The sequence below is a fragment of the Erythrolamprus reginae genome, chromosome 8 (assembly GCF_031021105.1).
Source record: "Erythrolamprus reginae isolate rEryReg1 chromosome 8, rEryReg1.hap1, whole genome shotgun sequence".
Classification (NCBI taxonomy): domain Eukaryota; kingdom Metazoa; phylum Chordata; class Lepidosauria; order Squamata; family Dipsadidae; genus Erythrolamprus; species Erythrolamprus reginae.
The window spans coordinates 50,430,428-50,451,713 of record NC_091957.1 but is presented as its reverse complement, the minus strand read 5'-3'; the positions used below and the strand labels follow the sequence as shown (position 1 = coordinate 50,451,713).

General features: G+C 43.6%; 1 protein-coding gene across 1 annotated transcript in view; it reads left to right on the top strand.

Moving 5' to 3' along the window:
- PCDH11X (protocadherin 11 X-linked) overlaps positions 1-21,286 on the top strand; it is a 631,477-nt gene that overhangs the window by 40,209 nt on the left and 569,982 nt on the right. The window lies entirely within an intron of this gene.

Here is a 21,286-nt window from a genome sequence, read left to right as displayed (position 1 = left end):
TGTTTGTCCTACTAATAACATCATACATCCCTCAGACTCACCTTTTTAGACTGGATGATATCTATATGAACTTGGCTTAATTGATTAATTAACTGACCAGTTGAAATATCTTCTACCTATATATTTATTTTTATTACTTATATTTATCTATATTTTTAATAATTAATATTTTAATAATATGAACTATTAGTTTTATATTAACTCTTTTTAATTAAATTATTGTGGGGATTTTTAAGTGGATGGGAGGATGGTAGTGATGGCATGAATGAATGGGACTATTTTAGTAATTATTGGAATGAATGGAATACTGTGAATGAAAATGAATGGGAGGGGAGTGATAGATGGAATGGAGTGGGTGGGAGGGATTATAATATGTATGGAATGAATGAATATGACATGAATGGAATTTTTGGCACACCTGACGCTGGAGGGGCAGGAGGGGAGGGGACACTTATCTCTGGGGTGGCAGAGGGTCAAAATATCCCAGTCTTGCTGGGGAGAGGCAGGTATGGCGGAAGCCATGGAGCTAGCCGTTCCAGGGGAAGGAGGAATCGCTGCTTAGTAGCGATCCCTTCTTCAGGCTCCATGAGCTTAACTCAAAGCACTGGTGATGAGTGTAATTCTGGCCCTGGGCTCAAGTTGTTGCTACTCAATGCCAGGTCGGTGGTAAATAAAGCTCTCCTCATCCGGGATCTGATCCTGGATGAGGAGGCCGACCTGGCTTGTGTGACCGAAACCTGGCTGGGCCCGGAGGGAGGAGTTCCTCTCTCTGAAATTTGCCCAGCTGGGTTTCGGGTATGGCACCAACCTCGACCCCAGGGAAGGGGGGGAGGAGTGGCTATTATAGCCAGGGAGAGTCTTGGCCTGCGTAGGCTCATTGCTCCAGAGGTTGCGGGTTGCGAGTCCCTCCTGGTGAAGTTGGACTTAGGGGTTCAGGTGGGCTTGTTACTCACGTACCTGCCTCCCAGCTGCGTGTCAACAGCCCTGCCTGTGCTGCTCGAGGAGGTGGCCGGGCTGGCGGTGGAGTTCCCCGGACTTATCGTCCTGGGGGACTTCAATCTGCCGTCGCTCGGCGGTTCCTCTGGACTGGCACAGGAGTTCATGGCCACCATGACAGCCATGGACCTGACTCAAGTAGTTCAGGGTCCGACTCACGAGGGTGGGCATGCACCCGATATGATATTCCTCTCTGAGCAACTGAGTAATGATCTGAGATTAAGGGGCTTAGAAGTGCTGCCTTTGTCGTGGTCAGATCATTTCCTACTGCGGCTTAACTTCCTGGCTCCAATCCTTCCCCGCAGGGAGGCGGAACCAATTAGGAGGTTCCGCCCCAGACGCCTGATGGATCCAGAAGGCTTCCAGATGGCGCTTGGGGTTATTCCAGATACACTTGTCCACAGTTCGGCAGAGTCTCTTGCTGAGGCCTGGAACAAGGCTGCAGGGGAGGCTCTTGACCGGATTGCGCCGTTGCGACCTCTCCGCGGCACTAGACCCCGTAGAGCTCCATGGTTCAACGAGGAGCTCCGGGTGTTGAAGCGCCAGAAGAGACGTCTGGAGAAGCGATGGAGGAAGAGTAAGTCCGAATCCGATCGAACACTTGTAAGAGCTCATATTAAGACTTACAAAGTGGCGCTCAAGGCGGCAAGATGCGCGTATCATGCCGCCTTGATTGCATCAGCGGAATCCCGCCCGGCCGCTCTGTTTAGGGTAACCCGCTCCCTTCTTAATCAGAGGGGAGTTGGGGAGCCCTTGCAGAGTAGTGCCGAGGATTTTAACACGTTTTTCGCTGATAAAATCGCCCGGATCCGAGCAGACCTCGACTCCAATTGTGAAACAGAGTCGACTGACAATGAGTCAGTCGAGGTGACTGGGGCTAAACGTCTTTGTCCATCTGTCTGGGAGGAGTTTGACTTGGTGACACCTGATGAAGTGGACAAGGCCATTGGAGCTGTGAGTTCCGCCACCTGTTTACTGGATCCGTGTCCCTCTTGGCTGGTTTCGGCCAGTCGAGGGGTGACACGGAGCTGGGTCCAGGAGATTGTCAACGCCTCCTTGGGGAGGGGGTCCTTTCCGCCACTTTATAAGGAGGCGGTTGTGCGCCCCCTCCTCAAGAAGCCTTCCCTGGACCCAGCCGTGCTTAATAACTACCGTCCAGTCTCCAACCTTCCCTTCATGGGGAAGGTTGTCGAGAAGGTGGTGGCACTTCAACTCCAGCGGTCCTTGGATGAAGCCGATTATCTAGGTCCTCAGCAGTCTGGATTCAGGCCCGGCTACAGCACGGAAACTGCTTTGGTCGCGTTGATGGATGATCTCTGGCGGGCCCGGGACAGGGGCTTGTCCTCTGTCCTGGTGCTCCTTGACCTCTCAGCGGCTTTCAATACCATCGACCATGGTATCCTTCTGCGCCGGCTGGAGGGGTTGGGAGTGGGAGGCACTGTTCTTCAGTGGTTCTCCTCCTACCTCTCTGGTCGGTCGCAGTCGGTGTTAGTGGGGGGTCAGAGGTCGACCCCGAGGTTTCTCCCTTGTGGGGTGCCTCAGGGGTCGGTCCTCTCCCCCCTGCTATTTAATATCTACATGAAACCGCTGGGTGAGATCATCCAAGGGCATGGGGTGAGGTATCATCAATATGCCGATGATACCCAGTTGTACATCTCCACCCCATGTCCAGTCAACGAAGCAGTGGAAGTGATGTGCCGGTGCCTGGAGGCTGTTGGGGCCTGGATGGGTGTCAACAAACTCAAACTCAACCCAGACAAGACGGAGTGGCTGTGGGTCTTGCCTCCCAAGGACAATTCTATCTGTCCGTCCATTACCCTGGGGGGGGAATTATTGACCCCCTCAGAGAGGGTCCGCAACTTGGGCGTCCTCCTCGATCCACAGCTCACATTAGAAAAACACCTTTCAGCTGTGGCGAGGGGGGCGTTTGCCCAGGTTCGCCTGGTGCGCCAGTTGCGGCCCTATTTGGACCGGGAGTCATTGCTCACAGTCACTCATGCCCTCATCACCTCGAGGCTCGACTACTGTAACGCTCTCTACATGGGGCTACCTTTGAAAAGTGTTCGGAAACTTCAGATCGTGCAGAATGCAGCTGCGAGAGCAATTATGGGCTTCTCCAAGTATGCCCATATCACTCCAACACTCCGCAGTCTGCATTGGCTGCCGATCAGTTTCCGGTCACAATTCAAAGTGTTGGTTATGACCTATAAAGCCCTTCATGGCACTGGACCAGAATATCTTCGGGACCGCCTCCTGCCGCACGAATCCCAGCGACCGGTTAGGTCCCACAGAGTTGGCCTTCTCCGGGTCCCGTCGACTAAACAATGTCGTCTGGCGGGACCCAGGGGAAGAGCCTTCTCTGTGGGGGCCCCGACCCTCTGGAACCAGCTCCCCCCTGAGATTAGGATTGCCCCCACCCTCCCTGCCTTTCGTAAACTCCTTAAGACCCACCTTTGCCGTCAGGCATGGGGGAACTAAAACACCTCCCCCTTGCCCATGTTGTTTTGTTGATTGATTGACTGTGTGCCTGTTTTTTATATATACTGTTTTTTATGAGATTATTAATTTCAATTGGAATCTGGATGGGTGGGCATTGGATTTGGTATTGTGTACTGTACTGTTTTTTATTATTGTTGTGAGCCGCCCCGAGTTTGCGGAGAGGGGCGGCATATAAATCCAATAAACCTAAACCTAACCTAAACCTAAACCTTAAGGAAAGTTGCAGGGAAGAAGAGATTAGAGCTGTAAGCTTACTCTCCCTCTTATTAATTTTGTGATGACTTTGATCATTCAGAGATGGAATTGCGAAGATTTGAGACACACATCATGCTGAGCCGTGCTAAGCTTAGTGCTGTTTTACCAAATAAGTAACGGGATTTGCAAAGAAAACACTTGGTGGCATAGCTTAAAATTGGGGAGGCTTGTGACCCCCGAACCATTTTTTTTTTTTTTTGCTATCTCTGAATTAGTGACCTAAGGAGGAAGAGGAAAATATTTGATGATTCTTCTCGTGGCTTCTTTTGAGTTAGGAAAGCACTATGACAATTGGAGCTTAAGTTCTTAGTAGGCACAACATCGTTAGAAGCAAAACGACGGCACATATCTCAGGAGGAAATCTTGCTCGTCTATTTTGACAAAATCACTGTGGCCCTTGAACTCCCCAAAACATTTACCCAATCATCACCCAAATGATGTTCTCTGCTAACAGATTGTACAAACTCAATCAATTGGACAGGCTGTGTGATCCCCTGAAGGTACCCATTGCATTTATTTATTTACTTTATTTGGGGGAAAGATCAGAAGCAACATGAGAAAATATTATTTTACTGAAAGAGTAGTAGATCCTTGGAACAAACTTCCAGCAGACGTGGTAGACAAATCCACAGTAACTGAATTTAAACATGCCTGGGATAAACATATATCCATCCTAAGATAAAATACAGAAAATAGTATAAGGGCAGACTAGATGGACCAGGAGGTCTTTTTCTGCCGTCAGACTTCTATGTTTCTATGTTTCTACTCTTTGTGTAATCAAGAGGGTGTCCACCTCTTGTCCCCGTGACCGAACCCAGATTTGATCCTGGGTCTAGTATATTTGCTTTCATTTCAAGAGGGCATCTCACCAAATCTCAAATTTTAGAGAACCTTCTATTCCTCATTTAAGAGATTGGGAATCTGAAAATGCCAATAGTAGAAACTGTATTTAGGCCAGAGACGGGTTCTTACCAGTTCAGAGTAACTTAACGTTAGTAAGATCCTACGCAGCTTCTGCTCTGGCAGTCTCACGCTGCTCACCAGAGCCTACAAAACTTTTGCCAGACCCATCCTTGAATACTGTTCATCTGTCTGGAACCCATACCACATCTCGGACATCAACACCCTTGGAAATGTCCAAAGATACTTCAGCAGAAGAGCCATTCACTCCTCTACTCAAAACAGAATACCCTACGAAAGCAGACTATCAATCCTTGGTCTTGAAAGCTTAGAACTACGACGCATAAAACATGATCTAAGTATTGTCCACAAGATCATATGCTGCAACGTTCTACCTGTCAATGACTACTTCAGCTTCAATTGCAACAACACAAAAGCACGCAACAGATTCAAACTTAATATTAACTGCTCCAAACTTGACTGTAAAAAATATGACTTCAGCAACCGAGTTTTCGAAGCGTGGAACTCATTACCTGACTCACTAGTGTCAACCCCTAACCCCCAACATTTTCCCCTTAGACTATCCACGATTAACCTCTCCAGGTTCCTTAGAGGTCAGTAAGGGGCGTACATAACTGCACCAGTGTGCCTTCCGTCCCCTGTCCAATTGTCTCTCATCTCACTTATCTTTTCTTCCTTTCAAATATGTTCACCTATACTTTTATATCTTTTCTTCTATTTGTTTCTTTAGTTATATTAGTACATATCTATTCTCTTCAATGTGTATTATGCATTGGACTAAATAAATAAATAAAAATAAATAGTAACTTGGTGGCCTGGGTTGCTGGAATTGGCAACGACCAATGACTCATTTTGGGGTGGTTTTTTTTGCTTCTGCGCATGCACAGATGGGAATTTGTACAAACAAACATTACATAGGTAATAGATAAAAGTAATATAGAAGACAGTAGAACAGTAGGACAGGGATGGTAGGCACAATGGTGCGCTTATGCACGCCCCTTATAGACCTCTTAGAAAGGGGGAGATGTCAATAGTAGATAAGCTAAGGTTAAAGGTTTTCGGGTTAGGAGTAGAAACCACAGAGTCAGGTAGGTGTTGATTACTCTGTTGCTGAAGTCGTATTTTTTGCAGTCTAGTTTGGAGTGGTTGACATTTAGTTTAAATCTATTACGTGCTCGTGTGTGGTTGTGGTGGAAGGTGAAGAATTCGCTAACAGGTAGGACATTTTGGTATATGATTTTATGAACTATAGTTCATAAAACTCATATACCAAACTCAGAACGGAGACGAAGGAGTTATAAGTTGATTAATCGGAGAATTTCAAGTCTAGGGTCTTGATTTGTGACCAGTCAGAACATTTAAAAGTTGCGGTTCTTATAAAAATGGAAGGCAGCCATGCATCTTGCTAGCTGGATGCTGAGAGAATGCACAAATCGAAGTGAACATCGGTATCCTTTTAGCCTTGGGCAAGGGAGGCAGTCCTGATATAGATTATTTGAAAAAGGCCAGGCTTTGGCTCGAAAGAGGAAGCGAAGTCTCTTAAAGCAACTTCTTGGATGATGGAAAGTGCCACTAGCTAAGTTGGAGGAGACCCAAGTCAGCAGGAATTCTCCATGGAGTCCTTGTTTTCAACCCCAGGATAAACAATCTGAATTTGGAGTTTCCCCCTAACATTTGTTGATGCAGGAAATCTCTCCTGTAGCTTTAGCACCTGAGCAAAACAAAGCCTGCTTTTTTTTCCCCCTTTGGAGCTGTTACCTCCACTAGTATTTTCTTCAAAAGGTAAAAAAAATATATATATATAGACATTTTCTTCCCAAACACCATCGGAAAGCTCCAAGCTTGAGGCTAGCGTCAAGACCAGCGTTGAGCTTTATGCCAGGGCCCCAGCTGCGTACCCTGATTTTTAAAGGTCTTTACAGGAAGTAAATTCTCTTTCTTTTCATCCAAACGGGAAGACAAAGAAAACTGGAAAGGCTCCTGGCGTAAAAGAGCATTTGTTTCCGCCACTGTGAACAAAGGTATCCCTTTTATATTCCCACTTAGAGAAGGGGAGAACAGTGGGTCTGGGTTGCTTTTTTTTCCTCTCTCTCTCTCTCTCTGATAGTTTTGACATATCTGGAGGCTTTAACCTTTGCTGCTACAAATTTGAAATTCCTTTCCATTGCAGGTCTGTCTTCCCTTGCAATAAGGAGAGTGAAGGAATGTGGGCCATGTCATTGCGATCAAATAAAGAGCTTGTCTACCCTTATCACATGCCTGTAGGTGGAGCAGAAAAGTCAAACTCTGGGTTGGTTTTTTTTTTCTTTTTTAAACCACTGTGTACATGAATTCAGGGCCAGCCAATGTTCAAACAGGCTGTTGGTTTTCCTTTGCAAGAAATGAAAATGCTTGGAGAGAGAGAGAGAGAGACAGAGTCAGTCAGACAGACAGATATGGAGAGAGAGAGAGAGAGAGAGAGAGAGAAACAGGCGGACAGAAACACACAGGGAGAAAGACAGAGAGGCAGAAACAGAGAAACAGACACACACAGACAGAGACAGAGAAAAAAAGAGAGAGTCAGTCAGACAGACAGATACACACAGAGAGAGCGAGAGACAGACAGACAGATAGACACATAGAGACAGAGAGAGAAAGAGAGTCAGTCAGACAGACAGATGGACACACAGATACACAGAGAGAGAGACACACACAGAGAGAGAAAGAGACAGACAGATAACAGACAGACACACATAGAGGTAGACAGAATGAGAGAGAGAGAGACAGAGGCAGAGAGGGAGGGGAGCGCATGGCAGATAGCTGGAAATACACAATCCAGTTTCATTTATAATTTATGGAATCACGAAAAAGATTTGCATTCAGCTTAACACAGACCTAATTGTGCACATTCATAATGACTGCATGAATAATAGCCATTCTTATTTGGCTGAGCCACAATTTGTTTCCTTGTGGGGCTAACCCCATGTGCTTAGCAAAAATCCAGCTCCTGGTTTTTTTTCCTCATGAATATGGAAAACCTTTACGAACGGAAAGCAAAGGCCGGAGAACCATTTTCAAATTCTCCAGTTTCCTGCAGTTTCATGGAGGTTTTGGAATGCTAATTACTAATAACGAAGCGGAGAAAGGTTCGATGTCTTTGTTATTTGGGTTCGCCGTCTCATTGCTAAGTTGCAGGGTAGTTTGTTTGGGTTTGGCTTAGCGTGTTGTGTAAATCCAGTCAATTAGGGCTTGATTAACAAGCATGGTTCAGCAAGCAGTGGCTTAGCACGGTCTCCGAAGGTAACTCGTGTGTATTTCCTCTGGGATAGTGCAGTTGCATTTTGCCTGCTGATTTCAATCGCTGATAGTGGAACTAATTACATTTTACTGGATGAATCCGGGCAGAAGCTGGGCCACCATCTGTCAACGCTGCCTTGTTTTGAACTTCGGCACTGAGCCCTCCCAACCTTTTTTTTTTTAAAATGATTTCCCTATAAGCTCCCTAAAGGGTGAAAGAATTAGCAAGCATTTCTGCTGAAAGTGGCGGAAGCCCTTGTCATTGTGGTCAGAAGAATCTGAAAGTCCAGATTAGAATCAGAAAATCCTGCAAAAGAATGTTGGACTGAAGAACATTGGCAGTTCTGTGTTAGCAAAAACTTCGGAAGAGAAGGATTTAGGGGTGGTGATTTCTGACAGTCTCAAAATGGGTGAACAGTGCAGTCGGGCGGTAGGAAAAGCAAGTAGGATGCTTGGCTGCATAGCTAGAGGTATAACAAGCAGGAAGAGGGAGATTGTGATCCCGCTATATAGAGAGCGCTGGTGAGACCCCATTTGGAATACTGTGTTCAGTTCTGGAGACCTCACCTACAAAAAGATATTATTGATGAAGTTGAACGGGTCCAAAGACGGGCTACAAGAATGGTGGAAGGTCTTAAGCATAAAACTTATCAGGAAAGATTTAATGAACTCAATCTGTATAGTCTGGAGGACAGAAGGAAAAGGGGGGACATGATCGAAACATTTAAATATGTTAAAGGGTTAATTAGGGTTCAGGAGGGAAGTGTTTTTAATAGGAAAGTGAACCCAAGAACAAGGGGGGACAATCTGAGGTGATTTGGGGGAAAGATCAGAAGCAACGTGAGAAAATATTATTTGACTGAAAGAGTAGTAGATACTTGGAACAAACTTCCAGCAGACGTGGTTGGTAAATCCACAGTCACTGAATTTAAACATGCCTGGTATAAACATATATTTATCCTAAGATAAAATACAGGAAATAGTATGAGGACAGACTATATGGACCAGGAGGTCTTTTTCTGCCATCAGTCTTCTATGTTTCTATGAAAGTTAGTGCGAAGAAAGAGTTCACACTAACTTATTGCGGCATAATGAATAAGTTGTGGATTCTAATTGTCTGTCTGTCTGCCTGTCTGTGAGTGAGCTTGGTTATTTTCTTGCAGACATTTCATTACCAAACTAGTTAATGTCATCAGTGCATTGGGTAATGATACATCTGCAAGAAAACAACTAATAGCAATAGCATTTAGATTTATATACCACTTCACAGTGCTTACAGCTCTCTCTAAGCGGTTTACAGAGAGAAAGCCTATTGCTCTGAACAATCTCTATCTATCTGTCTGTCTGTCTGTCTGTCTGTCTGTCTGTCTGTCTGTCTGTCTGTCTGTCTGTCTATCTATCTATCTATCTATCTATCTATCTATCTATCTATCTATCTATCTATCTATCTATCTAATTTGTTTGTCAAAAACATGCAAAAGGATAGCAGGTGTGGTCTAAGCAAAGTAGGTACAGGTAAATTAGGACAAAAGGACAGTATGACAGGCAAGGTAGACATTCTGGTAAGTTTATGACCTTTCAGATGTCTTAGGAGTGAGGTGAGGTCAACTTTAGACAAACTAAGATTAAAGTTTTTGGGGTTTGGGGAAGAAACCACAGAGTCAGGCAGTGTATTCCAAGAATTGCTCACTGTGTTGCTGAAATTGTATTTTCCACAATTGAGTTTGGTGCAGTTTATATTGAGTTTGAATCTATTGTGTGCTTGTGTGTTATTGCAGTTGAAGCTGAAGTATTCATTGGCAAGAAGGTGATTTTGTAAACTCCATTTAGATCATAACGAAGGTGACATAGCTCTAAACTCTCTAAGCCCAAAATTTCAAGTTTGGTAGAATAAGGTATTCTGCTGCAAGCAGAGGAGTGGAGGACTCTTCTTGTGAAATATTTCAGGACTCTCTCGATTGTATTAAAGTCCGAAATGCAGTACAAGTTCCATAAAAAGTGAGCTGTATTCGAGAATCGGTCTAGCAAATGTTTTGTATGCTCTGGTTAGCAGTGTAATATTGCCAGAGAAGAAGCTATGCAAGGTTAGATTAACAACTCTTAGTGCCTTTTTGACAATGTTGTTACAGTGGCACGTAGGTCCAAATGTTGGATTGTTACATACAAATAAATAAATAAATAAATAAATAAATAAATAAATAAATAAGAAAGATATGAGTATTCCAAGGTCCTTGACAGAGTAGGGGTTGTCTACAAGGTTGTGTCCTCCAAGCTTGTATTTTATGTTCTGATTCTTTTTGCTCATGTGAAAGACAGATCATTCATTCATTCATTCATTCATTCATTCATTCATTCATTCATTGGTGTGTGTGTTTAATAATTATATGCTCTTCCTAAGGACAATCTACTTTTGAGCAATTGTTACGGTTTGTTTGTCTTCCTTTTGAGTAATTAAGGGGAAAAAAATAGCTTTCTTAAATGTTTTTATCCAGCAATTGCAAATTTCAGCACGCCAATTGAATCCCGCTGCAATTTTAATGCAGTCTGCTACAGGGAGAAAGAATGTCTCCCGTTAACAATTTCAGAAAACTCTGCCTGAAGATTATCTGCTGATCCTTTGACAGGATTCCACGTCCATAAAGACAGGAGAACAATTCTGGTCTTGCAAGAGTGGTGCTTCGATGTATCAAATGTTCCTTTCTTGGTCCTGTTTATGGCATACAATTGACTTGACTGTGGAGGGCTGGATTTGTTAAACAGTAACCATAGTAACCTGTTACAGCAGCGGGTTGGGAATTTTTTTTTTTTTGGCTCATAAAATGTGTCTTCCTTTAAAAAAAAATTGCTTTGATAGGCATATCCATCCATCACGCGGGTATCCGCTTTAATAGGCATATCTGTCACTGGTAAAAAGTTTGTGACATTTTCAGATCTTTTTAGAAGAGCCTCTTCAACTTGGAGATTGGTACTCCGAGGTTTGCTCTTGTGGGAACATACGTGGACATTTAAGGGGGAGGGAATCTTTTAGTTTAGGGGGGAAAAAAACCCTATTTCACTCCCTCATTCTCTAAAAGAAAGCAGCAGCAGCAACAACAGACAAAACAGAACATTGTTGGGAGTCCCTTTAACTTAAATCACAATTCCAGATGAGTCGGGCTTTACTGAGTTGTCTCCTCTTCCCTCTGTAGCCCCCGAGGCAATTTGAATGCTTGAGGTGTTAAACAAGCATCCCTTCTGTTGGGTGTTATTCTGCTAGAAGAAGACAGGGCGATGCGGAAATAATGCCATGCATAAAGAATTAAATGTCATTCTCCAAACAGCCAAGATTTTTTTTAAAAAAGCAGACCCAATGCCTCTTTTAAGAAAGTTGTTGTCATCAACCATAATTCCACACCGATCCTAATTGGATTTCAGGAATCAGACTGCAGTGGATGTGAAAGTACGAAGGTCATCCAGGAAGTAATGCACCACGTTTTTTTTTTCTTCAACAATTATTTTTGAACACAATGAAACTTGCACACAAGAAATAATGATGTTTCTTCTACACCAGTGTTTCCCAAACTTGGCAACTTGAAGATATTTGGACTTCAACTCCCAGAATTCCCCAGCCAGCTGGTTGGGGAACTCTGGGAGATGAAGTCCAGATATCTTCAAGTTGCCAAGGTTGGAAAACACTGTTCTACACTCCCTATTTTTCCACGTAATCTCAGTCCCATTCTATGACCTTCCTCCAACGAGACACAAGGGCGTGTATGCCCTGTCTGTACCACTCCTTGTTCTGGTTACGAAGCCATTTCTGCACTGTGTGAATCACCCTCTTTGTCATCCTCAAAATATCTTCCGCAACTAACCGTACTTCTGTCAACTGCAGATTCTCCATAAACTGCACACAAACGTTTGTGAATGTTCCCAACAGTTTCTTTCGCCGCAGTGAAAAATTCAATGACGACACACTGCTTGTAACATATATCACTTACAGACGCCATTTCGAAACACTGCTGCAGCTACACTATCTGTCTGAAGAAATGCAAAATTTACATACGCACTCCTGATAATTCAAATAATGTATATCTAAAGTTTTGCATTTGTACCATTACTGTAGCCGGAGGGGAGAAAATGGTGCATTGCTTTCTGGGCAACCCTCATAGATCAGGTGACTTCACAAGAGGACTTCAAAAATTTTAGCAAGGGGTTCTCTGCCCGGTTGTTGGGTGGCCATGGCCCTTGTCTAGTTGGCACCCTGCACCATGGCAGGGTAGGTGTTTTTGCCCTCCCCTGGTTCTGGAGGCTTTTCTTGAACCTCCGAGAGGGTGAAAACAGCCTCCGCAGGCTCTGGAGGCCATTTTGGGCCTTTCCGAAGATCCAGTAGGCCTATTTCTCACCCTCCCTAAGCCCCCATGTGTGCCCTGCACTTACCTGCATTGAAAATGGGCATGTTGGGCCTCCTGGGAGGGGCTGGGTGGGGCCAACCAGGAATGAGATTTAGGGATTCTCCGAACTACACATAATCTTAGCTGGAGGTTCTCACAAACCCCTGCGAACCCCCAGCAGCCCACCCCTGATTGAGTTAGGATGGCTTTTGAAATCTGAACAAGCAAGTACATGAAGGTTCATCTTTGGAAAGACCTGAAGAAGACCTTTTTTTGGAAGAAAAGACTTACCTAGTAGGAGAAAGAAGAACTAGGAAAAAAGTCTAATTTGGGGGTTTCTACTCTGGCCTGAATTATCTGTGGTTCCTCTCTTTTGTCAGCTGCCGGGAGGATGTCTTTGTTGGAATTTCACTTTCCGAAGTATGGAACAGATATTACTAGATGGTGATGGGACTAACAGAAGGTGCTTTCCACTTCCTGGATGACCAACTAGAACCCAGTGTCACTGAAAGATTCCTTGGCCATTTGCTGCTGCTAAGAATAAGTCTACAAGAAGATGTGTTATGAGGGATCTTCCAAACTGAGCTTAGTTCGAGCTACGGGCAGTGAAGGGCTGGAACATTTTTTACTACCACACTGTGGGCATGGCTTATTTTGTGGGTGTGGCTTGCCGGCCATGTGACCAGGTGGGAGTGGCTTGACAATCATGTGACGGGGGTGGCTTAAAGGTCATGTGACTGGCTTAAAGGTGGCCAACTTGACATCACTCAAGTCAAGGATTTGGGTTAGGGTACCTGGCATCTCCTCGCCTCAAAGAGATACAATTTCCCTATGTATTTACTATTACTGAACATCCAAAATGTACTATTTAATTCTATGTATATATCTGCCATATGTGTACATACATATTACACACAGGCACACAAAAATATACATTATCTACTATATAAGTAGATTTATTGCTGTGAACCGCCCTGAGTCTACGGAGAGGGGCGGCATAGAAATCTAATTAATAATAATAATAATAATAATAATAATAATAATTATTATTATTATTATTATTATTATTTAATTTATTTATTTAATTGGAGTTGTATGCCGCCCTTCTCCAATAATAATAATAATAATAATAATAATAATAATAATAATAATAATAAACTGTATGTTATGTATACACATACACGCACGCATAGCTCTTCTAAAATAATACACATTCAGCTTCATTTACTGCAATAGGAAAAACATGCCCAGAGCCCAGAAGGGAGGAAAAGGGGGGAAAAAAATCAATTTTTTCTACTGATTCTGAATACATAACCAATTTTTTTCTACCGGTTCTTCGTACCTGACCGTACCTGTAGGAACCCATCACTGCCTACGGGATATCATGTTTTACTTTAGTACCAGGTCCTTTTCCTCAATATAAACAGATGCCCAATAAAATGAAGAACTTCCCCGAGTAAGAAGCAGGAGATATGTTCCTTTGCTTTAGAAAATGGTTGTGTTTACGTTTCATACGCACCGAGACACACTTGAGACACGGAGAGAGACAAGCACACTGATACTCATGGTTTTAACTGCTTACAAGTCAGCAGGCTAGTCTGTTAATGATGATGGTGGTGAAACTACTATAAGATATTGATTGTCTGAGATTAACTGAACAGCATGAGGTGTGCCAGAAAAAGAGTGTTTTGTAGAGGTTTCTGTGTTAGGAGTGCTGCTACGAAATAGCAGTTAATGATGAGAGAGGATCAAGAAAGTCTAAAACACACTGGCTTTTCTTTAGGGGCCGAGATGAAATAAGGAGTCTGAACTCAGCTTCCATGGATTCTTGTTTCTTTTTTTCCCCTTTCTTTCTTTTTTTTGACTTGCATGGCAGTTTGTGGATTCCATGGTCAACAACAAGTTCTACAACTTTTTCTTAGTGTCAAAAGGTGTTTACCACAGGTCACGTGAGCCAAACATTACAAGACTTCAAAGCTCACGGAAGCTCAGTGAGTGACACTTGGCCCATCATTCTGCCTCCATCCAACCTTCCAGTCTTGAAGGAAAGAGAAATTAAATAAATTTAATGTAATGTAGGGTTTACTGCCTAAGCAGGGGGTTGGACTAGAAGACCTCCAAGGTCAGTTCCAACTCCTATTCTATTCTATTCTATTCTATTCTATTCTATTCTATTCTATTCCATTCCATTCCATTCCATTCCATTCCATTCCACTCCACTCCACTCTATTCTACTCCATCCCATCCCACTCTTATTTACTATATTCTAATCTATTCTAAATGCAGGGAGGTTCACACACTAAACTTCAATGGAGCCTGCTTAGTTTGGGTTTAAGCTGTAGTAATCAAGTAATAGAAAATATGGCTTAACACGTCATGCAAATCCAACCAGTTGTTTATTCAATAGATCATGATTTATTCATTCATGGCTTATCATGATGTTATGTACCCAGTGGCTAAGTCAGACTATCTTGTAAAAACTGATATTGTCTCTATGACTTTCTGCATTCCAAGGTTTGCTTGATGGTTAGACTGAAAAGAAGCACAAAACATTTTCACTGATTCATGAAAATCATGCTTTAATACTCCAAAATAAGGGTATGTGCTTATGTATCTATATCTTGTGTATCTATCTGTCCTCTTTTTATGAACCTGTAACCCCTTAATTCAGGGAACAGTCGGGACGACTAGTTAGAGCTGATCCTTTACTGGTTAGATGCCCTTCTTGATACCTATATCGGGTTTGCAATAGATCTCTTGCCTTCTCTTCTCTTTTCTTCTCTCCTCCCCTCCCCTCCCCTCCTCTCCTCTATCTCTTCTCCTCTCCTCTTCTCTCCTCTATCTTGTCTTCTCTCGTCTTCTCTTGTCTTCTCTTGCCTTGTCTTGTCTTCTCTTGTCTTGTCTTCTCTCCTCTCCTCTATCTCCTCTCCTCTCCTCTCCTCTATCTTGTCTTCTCTCGTCTTCTCTCGTCTTCTCTTGTCTTGTCTTCTCTTGTCTTCCCTTCTCTCCTCTCCTCTCCTCTCTTCTCCTCTATCTCCTCTCCTCTCCTCTATCTTCTCTCCTCTCCTCTTCTCTCTTCTCCTCTATCTCCTCTCCTCTCCTCTATCTTCTCTCCTCTCTCTATCTTCTCTCCTCTCCTCTCCGCTCCTCTCCTCTCCTCGTCTTTCCTCTCCTCTCTTCCCTTCCCCTTCCCCCTCTCTCTGTTGGAGGCATTTTAAAGGAACATTGAGGCACATGTGCATGCACCCTAAAATCCCATTCATTCATTATAAGCATTGCTTCTTAGATTTGACTTTTCTTGCCTTTGTAGAGGAAAACGCTCAGTAAAATGTAATCTATGCATGTCAAAATGAACAAATAATTAACTGTGGATATTCTTTTGATATTCCCTTTTAGTGTTAAAAATGACATTGTCTTTGACTAAAGATCAGTGTGGATGCATGAATAACAGAGTGATTGCTATAAATGAAGGCATAAACTACCTCTCAGGAAGAAAATTGTTCTGGAGATAATACAAGACCGCAGTGCTGTTTGGCACTTTTTGAATGTGTACCTCTACATAAAAAAACCCACCATGATTTCAGTCTCGAATAGTCTGAATAGATGAAGGATGGGCCCTGTTGCCTCTAAACAATGTACTTTCCAAGTATCACATCTGGCCGAGGGCCCAACTAAATATGGTGCCATTCATGCAATTAGACATTGGATGAACGAGTCCAATGGTCATTAACAAACTGAGAATTCTTACTGGATTTATCCTGCAGTAATGGATACAGAAGTTTTAATTACTTGCCTCTCTTTCAGGCATCCTCTCTTTAGCTGCAGAAACATTTATGCTGTTGGGCTATTACAATAAAATTAGGGCTTGGGATATTATGATGGACCAGGCTTCATGGTTCAAAATAATCCTCAAATAAACAAAGGAATGTTCTTTTTTTTTAAAGGCTTAAATACTTGAATAGATAAATACTAGAGTGGGCTTGAGACTTGCATCTACTTCCCTTGAGCCTTCTTAAATGCATGAGTAATTACTATGAATGTAGTTTAAAAATTGACTATACCTGCAAGCTTGTGTGTTAAATGATGTTTTAAGGTAAAGAAACTCTCAATATTTTGCATCTGGTTCAAAATTATTCCATGCAGCATTGCAATTTCTTTTCAGAGTTGTGAGCCACTCAGAGTTGTTGAGAATCAGACAGTGTGCAAATTCTTATTTTTGTGTTATTAGCAATACTACTTTTGAAAGCTTAGGACTAAATTCTTATTCACAGTTCAGTTCAGTTGGGTTTTGACCCATGATGACATGTGTACAACTTCCGTCATTCAGCTACCACCTTCATTTTTGGGTTGTGTCTCTGAAAACACATGCAGTTTAGATAGTTTGGTTGGGAGGAAGAGTCTTTCCTTTAGTTTGGCAAGATTCTGTCTACAGGTGAGGAACAATAAAGGAAAGTGCTTCGAAATAACTATGTATTTTTCTTGGCTTTAGTAAAGACATTTCTATGGATATTATTATTATTATTATTATTATTATTATCATCATCATCATCATCATCATCATCATCATCATCATCATCATTATCATTTATTAGATTTGTATGCCGTCCCTCTCCGAAGACTCGGAGCGGCTCACAACAACAAAACAGTAGAAATCCAATGATTAAAACAATTTAAAACCCTTAATATAAAAACAATGATACATCTCATACAAACCATACATAAAACGGAAACGGCCCAGGGGAATCAATTTCCCCATGCCTGACCACAGAGGTGGGGTTTAAGGAGTTTGCGAAAGACAAGGAGTGTGGGGGCAATCCTAATCTCTAGGGGGAGTTGATTCCAGAGGGTCGGGATTGCCACAGAGAAGGCTCTTCTCCTGGGTCCTGCCAGACAACACTGTTTTGTCGACGGGACCCAGAGAAGGCCAACTCTGTGGGACCTAACCAGTCACTGGGATTCGTGTGGCAGAAGGCGGTCCTGGAGATACTCTGCTAGCTGTTGTCAACTATAGTGGGTGGTGCAAATCTTTGTTTCAAGGCCATTGAGGCAGAAATGTATGAAGTGTTGGGCATAACTTGTTGGGCAGAGAGAGTTTTGCGCACACAGAAGTTAACCCACCAACTAGCCACAGCTAACCACTATACCTAATTGAAGTCTTTAATTAAACACAGCAGCAGGCTTTCTTGTAAAAATATATTTTACTTCATTTTTTATCAAACTGCTTCTCTAAATAAACTATCATACAATACTCTAATCTAACTCTTATAATATCCACCACTGCAACCGATAAGCACTAACCACTAAACTGCAAACCACTCTGTATCAATAGTAATAATTATTATAATTTATTAGATTTGTATGCCGCCTCTCTCCACAGACTCAAACCACTCTCTGTAACAAAGCACACCCAAGCAAGGGTGTTCCTCCTTATATAGGATTCAGCCAATCAGGTTGCAGCAGAATTAGCAAACCCATGATTACAAACCATTTACTTGCATTGTGATATTACCTTCAGAAATGAACTTATTTCTGTCATGAAGATGTTGCCATGGTCATGTGGCCAGGATAACATCATGGAGTGCTGTTATATTGTCACTGAAGTGGTACCTATTTATCTACTCGCATATCTACTGCTAGGTTGACAGGAGTTCGCCCCATTGCATGGCACTTGGGTCTTGAACCTGTGCTTTGGGATCTTGACATTAATGATGATTTAGTTATTTATTCAATTTGTATGCCACCTAACTCTAAGGGGACTCTAGGCAGCTCACATCCAGAAATAAAATATACAAATAATATTAAACTCTCTAAAAGCCATTTAAAAAATGATTTAGGTGATGATTATTAATTTTCTACAAATCAACATGATTTCGTGTCTATAATTTCAGCCTAGTCTGGTAGAAACTGTACGAGAACATACAATAGCTATCCTGTTTTATTTCCGAAAACTTTTTTCTAAGTTTGCAATTGCTGTAGTGTTTAAGTTTTTCTCATTAACTCCAAACATTTGCTGCCTTTTTTACAAAGATTTGCTAACAGAGTATTATGAATAAAATGAATTGCTGAAATAACACATTTGGGATATGTCTCATTACATTGTTAACACCACAATTTGGTATGTGGCCTGCAGTATGATTTATTGCTGGTCTGTGCTTCGGAGGATTAAGTAATTATTGTATAGATGCAGTGACAACATATGGACAAGACAAGAATGCTTAAATTTTCTCTCTCCTGAGGCTTGCCATGAATGTCTCTACAAATCTTTTTTTGACACAAGGAAATGTGGATACCATGAGAATCAGATGAGGGTAATCCTTTTATTTCTCCACTCTGAATTCCCCATTATTTGAGTTATTTCTCAACTATACAAAGAGCTTATTTCTCTTTATTTCTCAAAATCCCTCATGCTAGCTTGTTTTTCTACAGTGAATAGCTCTCTGATAAATTACTTCTGATTTCTGCTCAAATTTCATTAAGTTCCCCTGTTGATCCATCACTTTATTGTTTGTCTCTTTTACATACTTTGCAGGAACTGGAATTTGGGTACCTCTGGGCATTAAGTTGAGATAGCTTTTGATGCTGTAGTAAAAGGGTAAAACATACTGATAAAACAAAGAGCTGTGCTTCGTTGCTGCTATAGATGACAACCTGCCTTTAAAAAGTCAGTTGTGCTCTTTGTATATTTCCCTAGACCAGGGGTAGGCAAAATTGGCTGTTCTCTTGACTGTGGACTTCAACTCCCAGAATTCCTGAGCCAATCATGCTAGCTCAGGAATTCTGGGAGTTGACGTCCACAAGTCATAGAAGAGCCAACTTTGCCTACTCCTGCCCTAGACCAGCTGAAAGTTGGGATTGCAGCGGGTGTAAAAGATTTTTTATTTATTTATTTTTTATTTATTCTTTGTCCAATATACAATACATATGGAAGAGAATAGACATTAAGTAATATATATGAAGATAGAAAGTAAAAAAGAAGAGAAGTGGATGGGAGGGAGAGGATATATTTTCTACTACGGCTTGACTTCCTGGCTCCAATCCTTCCCCGCAGGGAGGCGGAACCAATTAAGATGTTCCGCCCCAGACGCCTGATGGACCCAGAGGGCTTTCAGACGGCGCTTGGGGTTATACCAGAGGCACTTGTCCACAGTTCGGCAGAGTCCCTTGCGAAAGCCTGGAACGAGGCTGCAGCAGAGGCCCTTGACCGGATTGCGCCTTTGCGACCTCTCCGTGGCGCTAGACCCCGTAGAGCTCCATGGTTCAACGAGGAGCTCCGGGAGTTGAAATGCCAGAAGAGACGTCTAGAGAAGCGATGGAGGAAGAGTAGGTCTGAATCTGATCGAACACTTGTAAGAGCTTTTATTAAGACTTACAAAGTGGCGCTCAAGGCGGCAAGATGCGCGTACCATGCCGCCTTGATTGCATCAGCGGAATCCCGCCCGGCCGCTCTGTTTAGGGTGACCCGCTCCCTTCTTAATCAGGGGGGAGTTGGGGAGCCCTTGCAGAGTAGTGCCGAGGACTTTAACTCGTTTTTCGCTGATAAAGTCGCTCGGATTCGGGCCGACCTCGACTCCAATTGTATAGCAGAGTCGACTGACAACGTGTCAGTCGAGGTGATTTGGGCACGTACTTGTCCACCTGTCTGGGAAGAGTTTGATCTGGTGACACCTGATGAAGTGGACAAGGCCATTGGAGCTGTGAGTTCCGCCACCTGTTTACTGGATCCGTGTCCCTCCTGGTTGGTCTCGGCCAGCAGGGAGGTGACACGGAGCTGGGCCCAGGAGATTACCAACGCTTCCTTGGGGAGGGGAGTTTTTCCATCACTCTATAAAGAAGCGCTTGTGCGCCCCCTCCTCAAGAAGCCCTCCCTGGACCCAGCTGTGCTTAATAACTACCGTCCAGTCTCCAACCTTCCCTTTATGGGGAAGGTTGTTGAGAAGGTGGTGGCACTCCAGCTCCAGCGGTCCTTGGAAGAAGCCGATTATCTAGGTCCCCAGCAGTCGGGTTTCAGGCCCGGTTACAGCACGGAAACCGCTTTGGTCGCGTTGATGGATGATCTCTGGCGGGCCCGGGACAGGGGTTTATCCTCTGTCCTGGTGCTCCTTGACCTCTCAGCGGCTTTCGATACCATCGACCATGGTATCCTTCTGCGCCGGCTGGAGGGGTTGGGAGTGGGAAGCACTGTTCTTCAGTGGTTCTCCTCCTACCTCTCTGGCCAGTTGCAGTCGGTGTTAGTGGGGGGACAGAGGTCGACTCCTAGGTCTCTCCCTTGTGGGGTGCCTCAGGGGTCGGTCCTCTCCCCCCTGCTATTTAACATCTACATGAAACCGCTGGGTGAGATCATCCAAGGACATGGGGTGAGGTATCATCAATATGCCGATGATACCCAGCTTTACATCTCCACCCCATGCCCAGTCAACGAAGCGGTGGAAGTGATGTGCCGGTGCCTGGAGGCTGTTGGGGCCTGGATGGGTGTCAACAGACTCAAACTCAACCCGGATAAGACGGAGTGGCTGTGGGTTTTGCCTCCCAAGGACAACTCCATCTGTCCGTCCATTACCCTGGGGGGGGAATTATTGACCCCCTCAGAGAGGGTCCGCAACTTGGGCGTCCTCCTCGATCCACAGCTCACATTAGAACAACATCTCGCAGCTGTGGCGAGGGGGACGTTTGCCCAGGTTCGCCTGGTGCACCAGTTGCGGCCCTATCTGGACCAGGACTCACTGCTCACAGTCACTCATGCCCTCATCACCTCGAGGTTCGACTACTGTAATGCTCTTTACATGGGGCTACCTTTGAAAAGTGTTCGGAAACTCCAGATCGTGCAGAATGTAGCTGCGAGAGCAGTCATGGGCTTACCCAGGTATGCCCATGTTTCACCATCACTCCGCAGTCTGCACTGGCTGCCGATCAGTTTCCGGTCACAATTCAAAGTGTTGGTTATGACCTTTAAAGCCCTTCATGGCACTGGA